This window comes from Macrotis lagotis, chromosome 4 (assembly GCF_037893015.1).
Source record: "Macrotis lagotis isolate mMagLag1 chromosome 4, bilby.v1.9.chrom.fasta, whole genome shotgun sequence".
NCBI classification, from domain to species: Eukaryota; Metazoa; Chordata; class Mammalia; order Peramelemorphia; family Peramelidae; genus Macrotis; species Macrotis lagotis.
Window position 1 is genome coordinate 36,624,952 of NC_133661.1, and position 13,887 is coordinate 36,638,838.

The following is a 13,887-nucleotide window of genomic DNA, read 5'->3' on the forward strand; positions in this document are numbered from 1 at the left end:
AAATCTTTCAGAGATTGACAGATAATAAATTCTTATACTACAAATAGAGACTTCAACCAATAAACTTTACTCAAATGAGTAAATATCAATACCAATATCATAGATTTAAAATAGAAAGCAACCTTACAAGTCATTATGCCCAATCCCTTTGTTTCATGGACAAGGAAACTGAGCTACAGAGAGGCTAGAAAATCTGTCCATGGCAAATGATTATTAAGTATCTGAAACAGTATTCCAACTTGGGTATTCCTAACTCCCAGTCCAGTATTCTATCCACTCTTCTAACTGCCTCAGCAAACTCTTGACCACAGCTAGCTAAACAAAATAATGATTCAAAGACATAAGAACATCACATCATTCCAAATATTCAATCTCCAAAAATACATAGAATAAAAAACTGTATCATATGGTAAGAGAATAAGGTATATGTCAGCCCACCATCAGACATGTTACTAAGGTGACTGAAGGAGGAGGTTGAGCTTACATCCTAATTCTTTGCTTCAGCTATAAGAGCTAGTCCTTTGTAATAAGCCTCTAAAAGAAGTCAGTCTATTCTATATAAAAGATTAGCAGAACAATAACTTTCCCAGAATTGCTCCAACCTAGAGTTCTATGAAGACAGTATCAATAACAGTAATCTGGGAAGCCCTGGGTTGGAATCTCACTCACTCACTGTGTGACCCAGGCTAGTCATTATCTGGTGTCCTGGATATCTTCCTAAAATGTAAGTAGCAGAAAAGATGGAAATCTGCATTAAAGGAAAAACATGTTCAAAGGGAGTTCCCAACTCCAATGAAGTCATAGGTCCCATCCAATAGAACATTAATAATTTTTAAGAACACCAGTCAGCCCTCCTTCTTTTTAAGACATTCATACTTGCATCATTGAAAACAATCTATAAACACTTATAAGAAAACAATACTTTGGCTGAGAAGACAATTGGGTGAACTCTAGCAAATATGAAAGTGAAATCACCTTAGTAACAATAATTACATTTTATATTTAGATGATTATTTAATGTTTGCAAATTCCTTTATATACTTGACTTCATATGCTCTCTCATTTAAATTCAACATGAGTGCTAACAACTGAATTACAAAGTAGTATAAATCAGGACCTAAATTAGATTCACAAAACTGTTAAGTTTTCAATATTTGTTTGTTGACCTTTCAAAGTAATACTTTCCCAAATCTACACTACTAGTTTCACTGGAGACTTCAATGACTATGTGAAAGTGCATTCTTGATTTCTCCAAATTGTTAATCCCTCTCCTTTTAAGTACTTTCCATGTATTCTATATGGAGGAAATTGATCAGGGGAGTTCATAAAATTGCCCTAGAGAGGGAAAAGTTCTGGGAAGACTTTAGTCCAATTCCTTCACTTTAAAGAGAAGAAAACTGAGGCATATGTGGGTTTACTAACTTGCCCAATAGGATTAGCAGAAGCGGATCTGAACTCTATATTTTTCACTCCACAGTCAGCACTTTTTCTTTGTAAAAATTGTTCTTTAACAAAAATCTACCTTCTCTCTCACAAATCCCCACAATGAAAAAAGAAAAAGAAAATTCTTTTAACAAATATGCCTAGTCAGGTAAAACAAGTCCCACAGTGAGCCAGTGCTCTTTCTCCCATTCATGGTCTAATATGATCAGTCTGCAACAACAATGAGAGCTCTGAACATCTGAGGGGGACCTCCTTCCAGAGTTTGAATCAGCTTACTGACACCTTGTTAAAGTGGCCAAGGCCAACTTCAGATAAGTCTCAGTGACTGGAGCTCCCACACAATGACTTGTTTAACTTGTAGTCGCCCCTTGGCAAATCCTAGGAGAACAATGAAGGTCATTTGATTACTCCAACACTTCAGAAAATGGAATCTTCAGAAGTCCATCTCTGGCTAACTTAGAAAAAGGAATACAGAAATTTACTTAGGCCCTTTCACTTCTTTCCAGTTCAGAAAACAGACCCCAAATATCAGAACAAAGAGTTATCAAATAACCACAAGTCTCTGGGGGGAGATAATGGTTTCCTTGGGGGGGGGGGAAAGTTACACAGAATAGCTGTATGTGCTCAAAGTGGCACCCCAAGAGATGGCAGCAGACAGGATAGTAATGGATACTGCCTTGAGACAGATAAAGGCATAAGTCCATCACCCATGTGAATAATGTCTCCCTGGGATTGGGAAGAATTATGATGAGGTTCTGAGGTAACATGAAAAGCATACATAACCCAGAATTTTTCGTCACAAAAGTGAAACTTTTGGGGGGGGTACTAGCCTTGGGATTTACTTCGAGTAACCCCAAGTTCATCAACAGAGCTGTATTTCTGGGCAGACAACAGGAGAGTTACTGGGCAATATGCTTCTTGAAGAAGGAAGGTTTGCCCAAATGGCCCTTGAAAATAGAGAAGCAATAAAGGGTCTACGGTCATGACATAACAATGCCTATGTTCTACTTTTCTTCATGAATATATTACAATTGGATAGCAATTGGATAGTCTTTTGAAAAGCCAAAACTCCTATGGGAGTATTTTTTATTTTGTTTTGCTTTTTTGTTTGTTTTTGTGAAATAATGAGGTTAAGAGGCTTGCACAAGATCACACAAATAGTAAGTAATCAAGTATCTGAGACTTGATTTGAACTCAAGATTCTCCTGACTCTAGGAGTGGTGCTCTATCTACTACACCACCACACTGCCCCAAGGTGCACTAAATTATTCTTAACCATTTTTATTTAGTAATTGTGAAGAATTTTTAGGCATTTTGAAACATTTGTGGAAGCTAATTCTATTATCTTTGTTTATTATGACTAAATAGTTCATTTTAGTTCAGTGAGGATTAATAAAGTGCCTACTTTGGTCCAGGCACTATGCTAGAGGAGGTAGAGTGAGCAGTCAAAGATAACCCCCAAAGCTCTAACATCAGTGACCAAAATGGGAGCAAGGGGCCAGAGTGGCCTATTGGGTGTTCTGGAAAGAGAGCAGTGATTTTCTGTCCCTAAGAGATTCTTCACTTAGGCCTTTCCCCAATTAGAATACTCTCTACCACATTTACCACTCTAATTATTGCAAGACCAAACTGAAATTCCAACTGCTATAGAGATGCTCCCAGAAACCTCCAGGGGCAACTCCTATTTATGTGACAGTGCCCTTCTGGCAGCTACCATTTAGCACCTGAAACTGTAAAATGCTTTATTTTCTTCCCAATAACCTATTCCTGTTAGGCAGAGATCATATCACATGCATCTTTGCTTCAATAAACACTGACTGACTAGTTAAACTGTAGGATCAATTCCTAGAAACTCTGATTCTAATGACAAACACGTCCACTCATGTAATTAGGAAATAAGCAAAGGATTTGGTACACAGTAGACACTGAACAGATGTTAATTGATTGATTGATTTGTGAAAAAATAACCTCTCTTCTTCCAGAAGAGCAATGAATAGACTTTAAATGAAGGCAGTCTGAAATGGACAAGAGAGGGCGCCAGATTGAGAGAGTAAACTGGGCTTGGACCCTCAGCCCTCCATGGCCAGTGACCAAGACTCCTAGGGATTTCTTTTGTGTGTGGAGTATTATAATTAAGATCAGAATGTTTAAGTAAAATGAAAGCATGTACATCAGTTCAAAAAGATACCAAAGAATCTGCCTTCTCTCACTCAGATGGTACATGAGGAGAATAAACTTAAATTTTCTATTATTATTCATAGAAAAGTATTGCTACATTAATATAAAAACCAGTATGTACAACAGCTTACCACATTGTAAAAACATTTTAAATCAACCTTAGAAAGATTATTTACATGTCAATGACTAATATGCTAAATACAAATTATTTTTGTTAATTAAAACTGGTTCCCAATGTTCTAGACTTCTTACTGTTAATTTATATTTCTCTATGTATTTTTGAAAGTAATAAGATTGACCTAAAATATTTTATAGTTTAGATTAACTTCACATTCTCTCATTATTATATTCAGTATAGTCATTTATATTGCTCATGATAAATTATAAACTCCGAATTCTAGCTTGGAGAGATCTATCTAATATTTGTTTCTTCTGTATAAAACAAAATGTTCATACGAAGAAAATTAAATTTCAAAGTAAGTTCCCATTTGAATTGTTATCTTTAGATGGAGAAAGCAGGTTTTTTATTTTAAGTTAAAATCTTTGCTGAGTTAAACAGTCCTCAAAGCCTATGATTTGAATGAAGAAAATGTGAAATTGTGAAAAAGCAATAAATTTAACAACTAAAGTAACAATAAATAACTATAGGAAATTTATTTAAAATATAATCTAAAATTTAAAGAATTACATAACATGGGTTTTTTGAAGCTAAACATAATGATAATAGATACAGTTAACTTATTCTACATATTCTTAGGATAGCAACCAAGTGAAAAGCATTTATTAAGTGTTTACTATGCTGAAAATAAAATGCTTTCTAGCTTCAAATCTAACTTTTTTAATAACAGGCATTATCTTACCTCAAGAAAGTCTGCTGAATAAAACTGTGTTTTCTATTTTCTCCAAATTGCTTTGATCTATATTTCCACTTCATTAATTCCAAGGCAATATTAAAGTAACACATATTTCCATGAATCTGTTAAGATAAAAAAAGAAGTTGGTTTAAAGATTTAGATAATTTTTGTCTTTAGGAAAACACACATAATCGATCACAACACAGACTTCTTATTCAAAGCAGTGTCAAGCAAGTATTTTTTTTATTTTAGAAAACGAATCCTTCCTCCTTAAGTAGCTCACTCCTCCCAAAAGCTTTGCATTTTTAACTTTTTAACTTTTTTTTAATTTTTAGGTTTTTTGCAAGGCAATGGTGTTAAGTGGTTTCCCAAGGCCACACAGCTAGGTAATTATTAAGTGTCTGAGGCCAGATCTGAACTCAGGTACTCCAGACTCCAGGGCTGGTGCTCTATCCACTGTGTCACCTAGCCACCCCATTGAACTTTTTAAACTAAACAATTTTAGGGCAAAAAAAAAAAAGTCATTAATTTTTTTAGTTTCTTATTAGCTATTTCAACCTACTAAATTTTATAAAGGAATTTTATGCTGCCAATATTTATTGTATTTTAGGTTCAAATTACTTTATAACTTTTTAAAATTATACATGTCAACTATATAATTATCATCTTAATTTATCAAAAATTATAGGGAACAGTTAGAACAGAATCTTTATACTTCTAAAATCCTGATTAGCACACTAGCTTTTAATCTCCACAAATGTACATTTGATCACAATTTTGAATTTTTTATTCACTTTTATCTGCTTCAATTTCCATTTACCTTTCACTCCCAAAAATCTCAGACATTTTTCATAACAGGACTGGAATATGTCTGTCAAGTTTCATTATTTATGAAGCACTATTAGAACCCCCCCCTTTAGATATATTTGTAAAACTTTCAACTCACAAACATATAACTGAAAGTTTCAATTAGTAGATTCAATAAAGAGATATTTGAAAAATACTTTTAAGTATAGATGATATGAAGATGTAATTCATTAAAACCACAAAATAATCTATTGTCTACTTAAAAGAGAAAAATCCTATTACAAACCTATGTCCCACTCCAAGGTCAAAATGTCTCTATTTCCAAGCCTATTTGAAAGTCTCATTTGTGCCACACTGAGGTTTAGTAGTCTTGGCAATAAGGACGAAATTTGTGTAAACTGGAGCAACCTGAACCAGTCTAGCATATCAGATAACACCCTCTGCTGAGCAGACAGGCTGCCACAGGACGATGTGAAATCTTTCATGGTCCGGCTAATGCCAAACTGACCATGGAGAGAGCAGTTAGCAAAGGCCTGTCCAATTTAGGAACCTCAAACCTCCTCCTAACCACCCCATACACAGGTTTTCACACTCATATGTACTTTTCTGTCCCTAAACACTTAGAAAAGCATACACACACACACACACACACACACACACACAACACAACACATATAAATCCAATGCTCAAGAGTTGGAATTTAACAGTTTTTCCTTTTTATTTCCTAGAATTTGAAATATTTTTATTAAGGTAGGAAACAGCATAAAAGATGAATGCTGCTTAACTTTCAGCAAAGGTAGCATCTTCTCCAAGCAATTCCATTCCCTAGCTCCTTCTGAACCTTAAAATCTTCTCCAGCCTTTTTCACAGCTTGGGGAAGGGAGGGGGAGAAAGTAGAAAGACATGAAACCAAAGAAGTAAGCATAATCCCATAGAGAACCAAGAATCCATCCATCTGCCCCTGCCCCTTTTTCAAGATAACATATACCTAGAGACTTAGTTGAATCCCAACAAGTTCTTCTGACCGATTCACATGCATAAGTCAGAAAATGAGTGACTAAATAGAATATAAACAATTTTGAAATGTCTGTTAAAGTAGTTTCTTCAGATGTTGGGAAATGATACTTTAGCCTAATCCAATGCTTATAAAAAGTTTTAACAAATATATTTTGATAATTACTCAAAACTTGCTGTTCATTTTACTATTCCAACTTCTGACAATCTCTTCATCTGCTTTATTATATTCTTTACTAATATAAAGATCCCAATTCTAAGTTATCTCAGCTTATTCTACTTTTAGAAGAAATTATTCCAGAAGGCTTGCTGACCTCTTAACAAACACTGAGTAGGATGAAGCAGGCAATCGGACAAGTAAAGAACAGGTGCTCCTCTGCCAAGCAGGTTCCCATGGCATAGTCAGTGGGACCACCTGGCCAGAGGAAGACTACTGGTGGCCACTGAGCCATAGCAGAACTGTGCTTTCAAGGCAAGTACTATCTCCCATCCAAGCACAATCACATTTTAGAAGAGGAAAGTCCCTTGGTCTATCAACAAGACAGGCAGAAGCTATGTCTCAGACACGCACAAAATGGCAAAAAAGAGGCATAGCTTTTTATAAAATAGTTGCTGTGCCAGGAATACCTCCTTGGCACAGAGAGACTTTTTTCAGGGTAAATCAGGTTATTTATAATATTGCAGAAATCCAAAGTCTCAAGTGGAGAGCCAGACACTGGGGAAAATAACTCCAAATGTAATAGGCACAACTTTCAAATCTTCCTTAAAAAAGAAATGCATTAGCTGGCTCTTACATCACAGATCACATTCTTACCAATAGTTTAATTTTTTGAAATTGGCCAACCATGATAATTTGGGTGTTAGAAGGCTCTAAGAGTAGAGCATAAGCTGAAGCAAGCTTCGTTGTCAAATTTGAACTGAATCATATGCCTGTCTTCCAAGAACTAGGCCAGCCAATGGTCAGGCCACAGACCATGGAATTGCAGCTCCTCACTCAGACTGTCTAAGGAACAAGGCCTGCAAACTTCAGGAAAGGAAGGAACCATGACTCAAAATCATGCAATTTTTCAGTATAGCCCAACACATAAAAGAAATGGATGACATCTTTTAAAAACTTGACTATACTTCTGACGGGTCTTAAGCAAATCTTTCTGAAAACTAAAGCTGGTCTATTGACCATTTTGGATAAGAAAAGATGTTAAGTTCTGAGGAAAGGAACAGGACTTTGGGCTCTCTCTGTGTCCACAATGAGACCTGATCAATCTAGTTCCCTGACTGACTACACCTCTCACTCGACCCCAATCTCAGCTATTAAGTGGAGATAACAGTGCTTTCCTTCCAGGTGTCATAGGGATTAAAGGAGACAAGGATTCACAGACCAGGAGGGAGGACAGAGCCTCACACACTGAGACCCTTGTGGGAGTGTCCCAAAAGCTCAGGAAGCACCCCAAAACCAGGCCCAGCCTGGGAAAATGAGCAAGCAAAGAAACAAAAGAAAGACTATTGAGAAATATTTTGCAAATGAGCCCAAGAAGGATCAAAATACTCAGTCTGAAGATGAGGAAGCACAAGCTCCTGCATCTAAAGACTCCAAGAAAAACAGAAATTGGGCTCAGGCTATGACAGAGCTCAAAAAAGACTTTGAAAATCAAATGAGGGAGTTGGAAGGAAAGCTGGAAAAAGAAAGGAGAGAGATGCAGGAAAAACATGAAAATGAAGTCAGCAGCTTAGTCAAGGAAATCAAAAAAAATGCTGAAGAAAATAGCATGCTAAAAACCAGCTTAAGTCAAATGGATAAAACAGTTCAAAAAGTTATTGAGGAGAAGAATGCTTTAAAAAGCAAAATTGGATAGATGGAAAAAGATAAGAACACTCTCTGAGGAGAACAAATCCTTCAGACAAAGAATAGAATTCAGGGAGATTGATGAATTTACCAGAAATCAGGAATCAATACTTCAAAACCAAAAAAAAAAAATGAAAAAATTAGAAGAAAATGTAAAATATCTCATTGAAAAAACAACTGATATGGAAAACAGACTTAGGAAAGATAATTTAAAAATTATTGGAATACCTGAAAGTCATGATCAGGAAGAGAGCCTTGACGTCATTTTCAAAGAATTACTACAGGAAAATTGCCCTGATATTCTAGAAGCAGAGGCCAAAATAGAAATGGAGAGAATCCACCGATCCCCCCGAGAAAGAGATCCCAAAAAACCAACCCCCAGGAATATTATAGCCAAGTTCCAGAACTCCCAAGTCAAAGAGAAAATATTACAAGCAGCCAGAAGGACACAGTTCAAATATCGTGGAGCTGCAGTCAGGATCACACAGAACTTTAGCAGTAGCTAAATTAGAAGCTCGTAGGGCTTGGAATACAATATACCAGAAGACAAAAGGGCTTAGAATGCAGCCAAAAATGAACTACCCAGCAATGCTGAATGTCCTCTTCCAGGGAAAAAGATGGACTTTCAATGAACCAGGGGAATTTCAAATGTTCCTTTTGGAATGGCCAGAGCTGAACAGAAGGTTTGATCTTCAGACACAGGACTCAGGTGAAGCATGGAGATTGGAGGAGAGGGGGAAAATATGAGGGACTTAATGAGGCTGAACTGCATGTATTCTTGCATAGAAAAATGACACTGATAATACTCATATGAACTTTCTCAGTTAATAGAGCAGGTAGAGGGAGCTTTTATAGTTGAAGCACAGGAGAAAACTGAATTTGAAGATAAAATATGGTGTAAAAAATGGAGTCAACAGAAAAAAGGGAAATGGAATGGGAGAAAGAAAAGGGGGGGGAATAGTCCAAGATATTTCACATAAGATTTTTTTTATTACAATGAGCTATTGCAATGATATGGAATTGGGGAGGCAAGGGGGAATGAGGGAAACTTTGCTCTCATCAGAGATGGCTAGGAGAGGAAACAGCAAATATACTCAATGGGGTATAGACATCTGTAGTAAGAAGGAGGTGGGGAGCAGGGGGAAGGGGTGGGGATGTGAATAAAGGAGGAGAGGATGGACCATGGGGGGGAGAGTGGCCAGATATAACACATTTTCTTTCTTACTTCTTGCAAGGGGTTGGGATTGGATGGCCTGCCCAGGACCATAGGGCCAGGTGGATGCTGGGCCTAAGGGGTGGTATGGGGGCTCAGGGCTTCTTGGCCCCAGGACCAGGGATCTGTCTGCTGCGCCACTCAGCAACCCTACAGCAGATTCAGAGTGAAAGGAAAGAGAAAATATAGTACATGGCAGTGGAGAAATAAGAAAGGAGGGAGTTACGATCAGCAATGGCAACGGTGGAAAAATAAGGAAATAACTTTTGTGATGGACTTATCATAAAGAATGAGATCCACCCATGACAGAGTTGTTGGTGTTGGAACAAAGACTCAAGCACATTTTTTGTTATTATTATTTGGGAGAGGGTGCAGGGCAAGTGGGGCTGGGTGGCCTGCCTGGGGCCACATAGCAGGGTCATCTTTGGGTGTCTGGGGCCAGATTTGGACCCAGGTGCTCCTGGCTCAAGGGCCAATGCTCTGTCTGCCACTCAGCCACCCCTACTATTATTACTATTTTATTTTATTTGGGGTCTTTTTTTCTTTCTTTTTTTTTTTTGGTTTTTGCAGGGCAGTGGGGATCGGGTGGCTTGCATGTCACACGGATGGGTGATTGTTGGTTTTACGAGGCTGGATATGGACTTGGGTGCTTGTGGCTCCAGGGCTGGTGCCTTGTCAATTGTGCCACCTGGCCATACCTACAATTATTACTATTATTTTTTTATTTCAATTTTTTTTCTCTCCCCTTTACTTTTTTCGCCCAAGCAAATCTATCTATATTCATGGGGGAGGAGGGGTATTTTGTTTACTTGTAAACAAGAATATTTTATTAATGTAAAAAAAATTTGTACAAAATTAGAATAAAAAATAAATTTTAAAAAAATTAAAAAAGAGAGACAAGAGAACTCCATCCTGTTGACTTACCATACCACCAGGGTGAGACTCTATGAAAGCAGATTCAGGGCAGAATGGTGCACTCCTCCCTGCCTGGAAAGGTAAGACAGAGGAGAAAGCAGCCCCAGTCATGCCCAGTGCCAATGAACAGGGGATTCCCTTTGGATCATTCAGGTCTGCGACTTCTTTTCAAAATATGGAGGGAAACAAAAAGTGACTGACTTACCACTGCTTCCCTGCTAGTAAATGGCCCAGACTAGACTGAAAATCAGATTACTTAATGCCTGAGGTCAGCCAAGGTTTCCCTCTATCCACTGAGAAGTGGTGGGTGAAGTGGAAGTTCTCCACCAGTCTCGGGAAAATGTGGCCACCACCGCTGGTTTAGGTGCTTAAAAACATCACTTACCCATGATGTGAAGTTTAATAAATTCACAAAAAATCATTAGCATTTCTATACAGTGCTGACAAAAACCAAGATGAAACAACAGACAGAGAAATCCCATTCTAACACCCATACTGACCTATCAAGACAAATCCAGATTTACGTAATAAAAACAAAAACACATTACAGTTAAAAAAAAAAAGGCAAATAACAGAGGGAAGTCAATGTTGGAGTGGCCACTGAAAGACAAGGACACAAATAGTCTGTGATGCTGTTGTCAGTGGATCTGTCCACCCATTTTGAAAAGTAATCTAAAATTATGCTAGGAACATTCACTCTGACCAGAAATTCCACTGCAGGCATATTCAACACCAAGGAAATCAATGACAAGGAAAAAAAGACCTGATAATAGCAGAACTTTTCTGTAGAAGAGAAGAAAATGGAAACAAAATAGATAACCATGATTAGGAAATGGCTAACCAAGCTGAGGCACAAAATGTAATATACTGTGCTATAAGAAATGATGAATATGATAAACACAAAAAATCATGGGAAAATTTCTATAAAATGATATGAGAAACAATATATTCATAAAAATAATGTAATAGAAAGAATTAATCGATTAAAATTGAATTATGCAAAATAATAAGGGCCAAGCTTAAACTGAAAGAAGAAATGATAATGTCTTTTCCTCCAATCCCCTTCTTTGCAGGAATGAAGAGAACATAAAAATTGGAAAACTGCATATAATATTGGATTTTTCCAATATGTTTAGTTTTGCTTAACTGATTTTTCCCCTTTTTTATTCTGTTCTAAGAGGTTGGAGGAGGAATATTTTGATACATGCAAATGTAAGATTAAAAAATAAATTTTAATATAAAAATTATACCAATAAAAATATATTTTGAAATAAATGACTAGATATTCATTACACAAGGTTGAGTCTCACCAACATACTAAAAATGATTACACTGTCTACATTAATTTAAAAATTTAGTGCCACACTCAAACCAGTAGTTTACTTTATAAGATTAAATTAAATAATATAGTTCATTTGCAAGAATATAGAAATAAAAAAGCAAGAATGAAAGGATATAGGATTATCGTATTTCAAACACTATTGTAAGTAATAATTATTAAAATTATCTAATACATATTAAAAGTAAGCAGTACAATCTGATAACCCAAAGAACATAAAACTACTGGTAAAAAAGATACCATCTTCAACAAAAACTATTGCAAAAAATAAGAAATTTTGACAGATTGTATTCAATAGACCAGCATCTTATACCATATTTCCTACAGAGATCTAAATGGATCTAAATATCATGAAAGAAAATCAAAGAATACCAGTAGAGAACTTGTGACAAGGAAAATATTCTCAACTAAAGGATAGAGATCACAAACAACCAAAAAAGGTAATTTTGATCATGAAAAAACTGTGGAGAAGGGAAAGAGTTTTTACATGTGACTGGTATAGAGAAAGTTTAATAAAGAAACCTCTACTAGTGCAAATCAATACTTGTTTTCTAATTTCTAATCATAGATTGCTGTGTAAGGTACTGAAAGGTTAAGTGATTTATCTACAGTTCCACAACATAGTGGACTATATAGTCCTGTATAAGGCTGTATAGATAGATAGATAGATAGATCTGTACAAATCTGAACTATATAGATCTGAACCCATATATCTTCCTATCTCTGAGTATTCTATCAAATCATGCTATCTCTAGAAAAACTTTTACATGAATAAAATCAATGCAACTAGAATTAAAGAAACTGATGAGTTATTACGGTCAATTGTATAATGGTCCTATCTCCCAGTGAGGGGTAACATTGGTGATACTGAGCCAATGAGGCAGATGCCCCTCCCCCCCAAAAAAGAGCAAATCCAAAAATCCAACACCGTTTAAAACATAAAAGTACTTAGTACACGTGGAGATATCTAACAAGGTTCTTATATAAAGTACTGATGAGCCCAAATTCTCCAGTCTCTCAATTCTCCACTCGGAATCATAAAAATCAGCTACAAGAGCAGCCCTAATCAAAGTGAAAATCAGTCAGATCCAGAAAACTATGCTCCTTTTAGGACTGGTTTACAGGATTCAACAGGTCAAGGAAGATCTTAGTATACTTAACCAAATGGTGAAGTAGGAAGAGCTCTACTGATAAATTTGGAGGGTGAATGGGCTTTAAATATCTAGCCTCATTGTGGGGCTCTTTTTTATAAAACCAAGACTAAGGGATGAAATTCTAACTCAATCTTGCAGCCTAATCAGAGTCTTAAGGATTAAGCCTACAGACACTGTATGAAACCCAGAGTGAATGTTCTGTGTGTGCACTTACATGCAGCTGGGGCGGGGGGTGGAGCAGGAGAAGGAGGGAATAACAGGTAAGGAATTTCTGCTTAAAACCTAAGGCTGATATCCAAGTTATGTCAGTAATTAATATAAATATAATAACAATTATAATAACTAGAATTCCTATGTAAAATAAGATTTGTAAAGTGCTTTATAGCTATTATCTCCTCTTCACTGCTAGGAGGTAATAGTAATATTCCCATTTTATAGACGAGGAAACTGAAGTAGATAAAACTATCCTTAAAGAATAGTTCTATGAATCCACTTATCCAATTCCTCGACCAACCTAAAAATAACAAATTTAAGTTGTCCCTGCTATTCTGACAAGACCTTGCTCCTACTTTTCTATGTTCTTCTTCCTCAGTTACTAAACTCAGTATCCCCCCCATTTGTGTTTCATGCAAATCTCTTCACTGCCCCCTCTTTGCTGTCTATATCATGGATGGTGTCACATTTCTGTTCTTAGGCACCTTTGTAGAATCTTAGGCCATTGGCAGCCTAATCAGTCTTTCTCCAGACTGGCAAATTCACTCTCCCAAACTTAAAAAATATTATTTCACAGCCCGGAGATGTATGTGTTATTCTGATCCTTATTTTAAAGATGCTGAAACTGAGGCAGAAAGAAGTGAAGTGACTTAAGCACAGTCATCCAGAAGGGACTTGAGCTAGTCGGTGTTTGAGACTGAAAATGAACTCAGCTCTTCCCAACCCCAAGCCCAGCATTCTCCCTGCTGCACCATGCCATCCTCGGGGTCCTCGTACTATAGCTGCCTCCAGGTGGCATACTCATTTCTTCCAAAGGGTCCCATCACTTCTATTCTCTTCTTTAGTAGTCAGAAACAGTTCCAAAAATAGCAGTTCCCTTAAGCTTCTTTTCCTCTACCTAATAAAAAATGAA

The 13,887-nt window shown here is 36.6% G+C and overlaps 1 protein-coding gene across 2 annotated transcripts in view; it reads right to left on the reverse strand.

The window, feature by feature from the left end:
• The window catches only part of BMPR1A (bone morphogenetic protein receptor type 1A), a 119,893-nt gene that overhangs the window by 65,682 nt on the left and 40,324 nt on the right, over window positions 1-13,887 (reverse strand). For both annotated transcript variants that reach the window (XM_074232544.1, XM_074232545.1), the window contains exon 2: window positions 4,482-4,597. The gene's annotated coding sequence lies outside the window, so the exon portion shown is untranslated. The remainder of the gene's footprint in view (window positions 1-4,481; window positions 4,598-13,887) is intronic.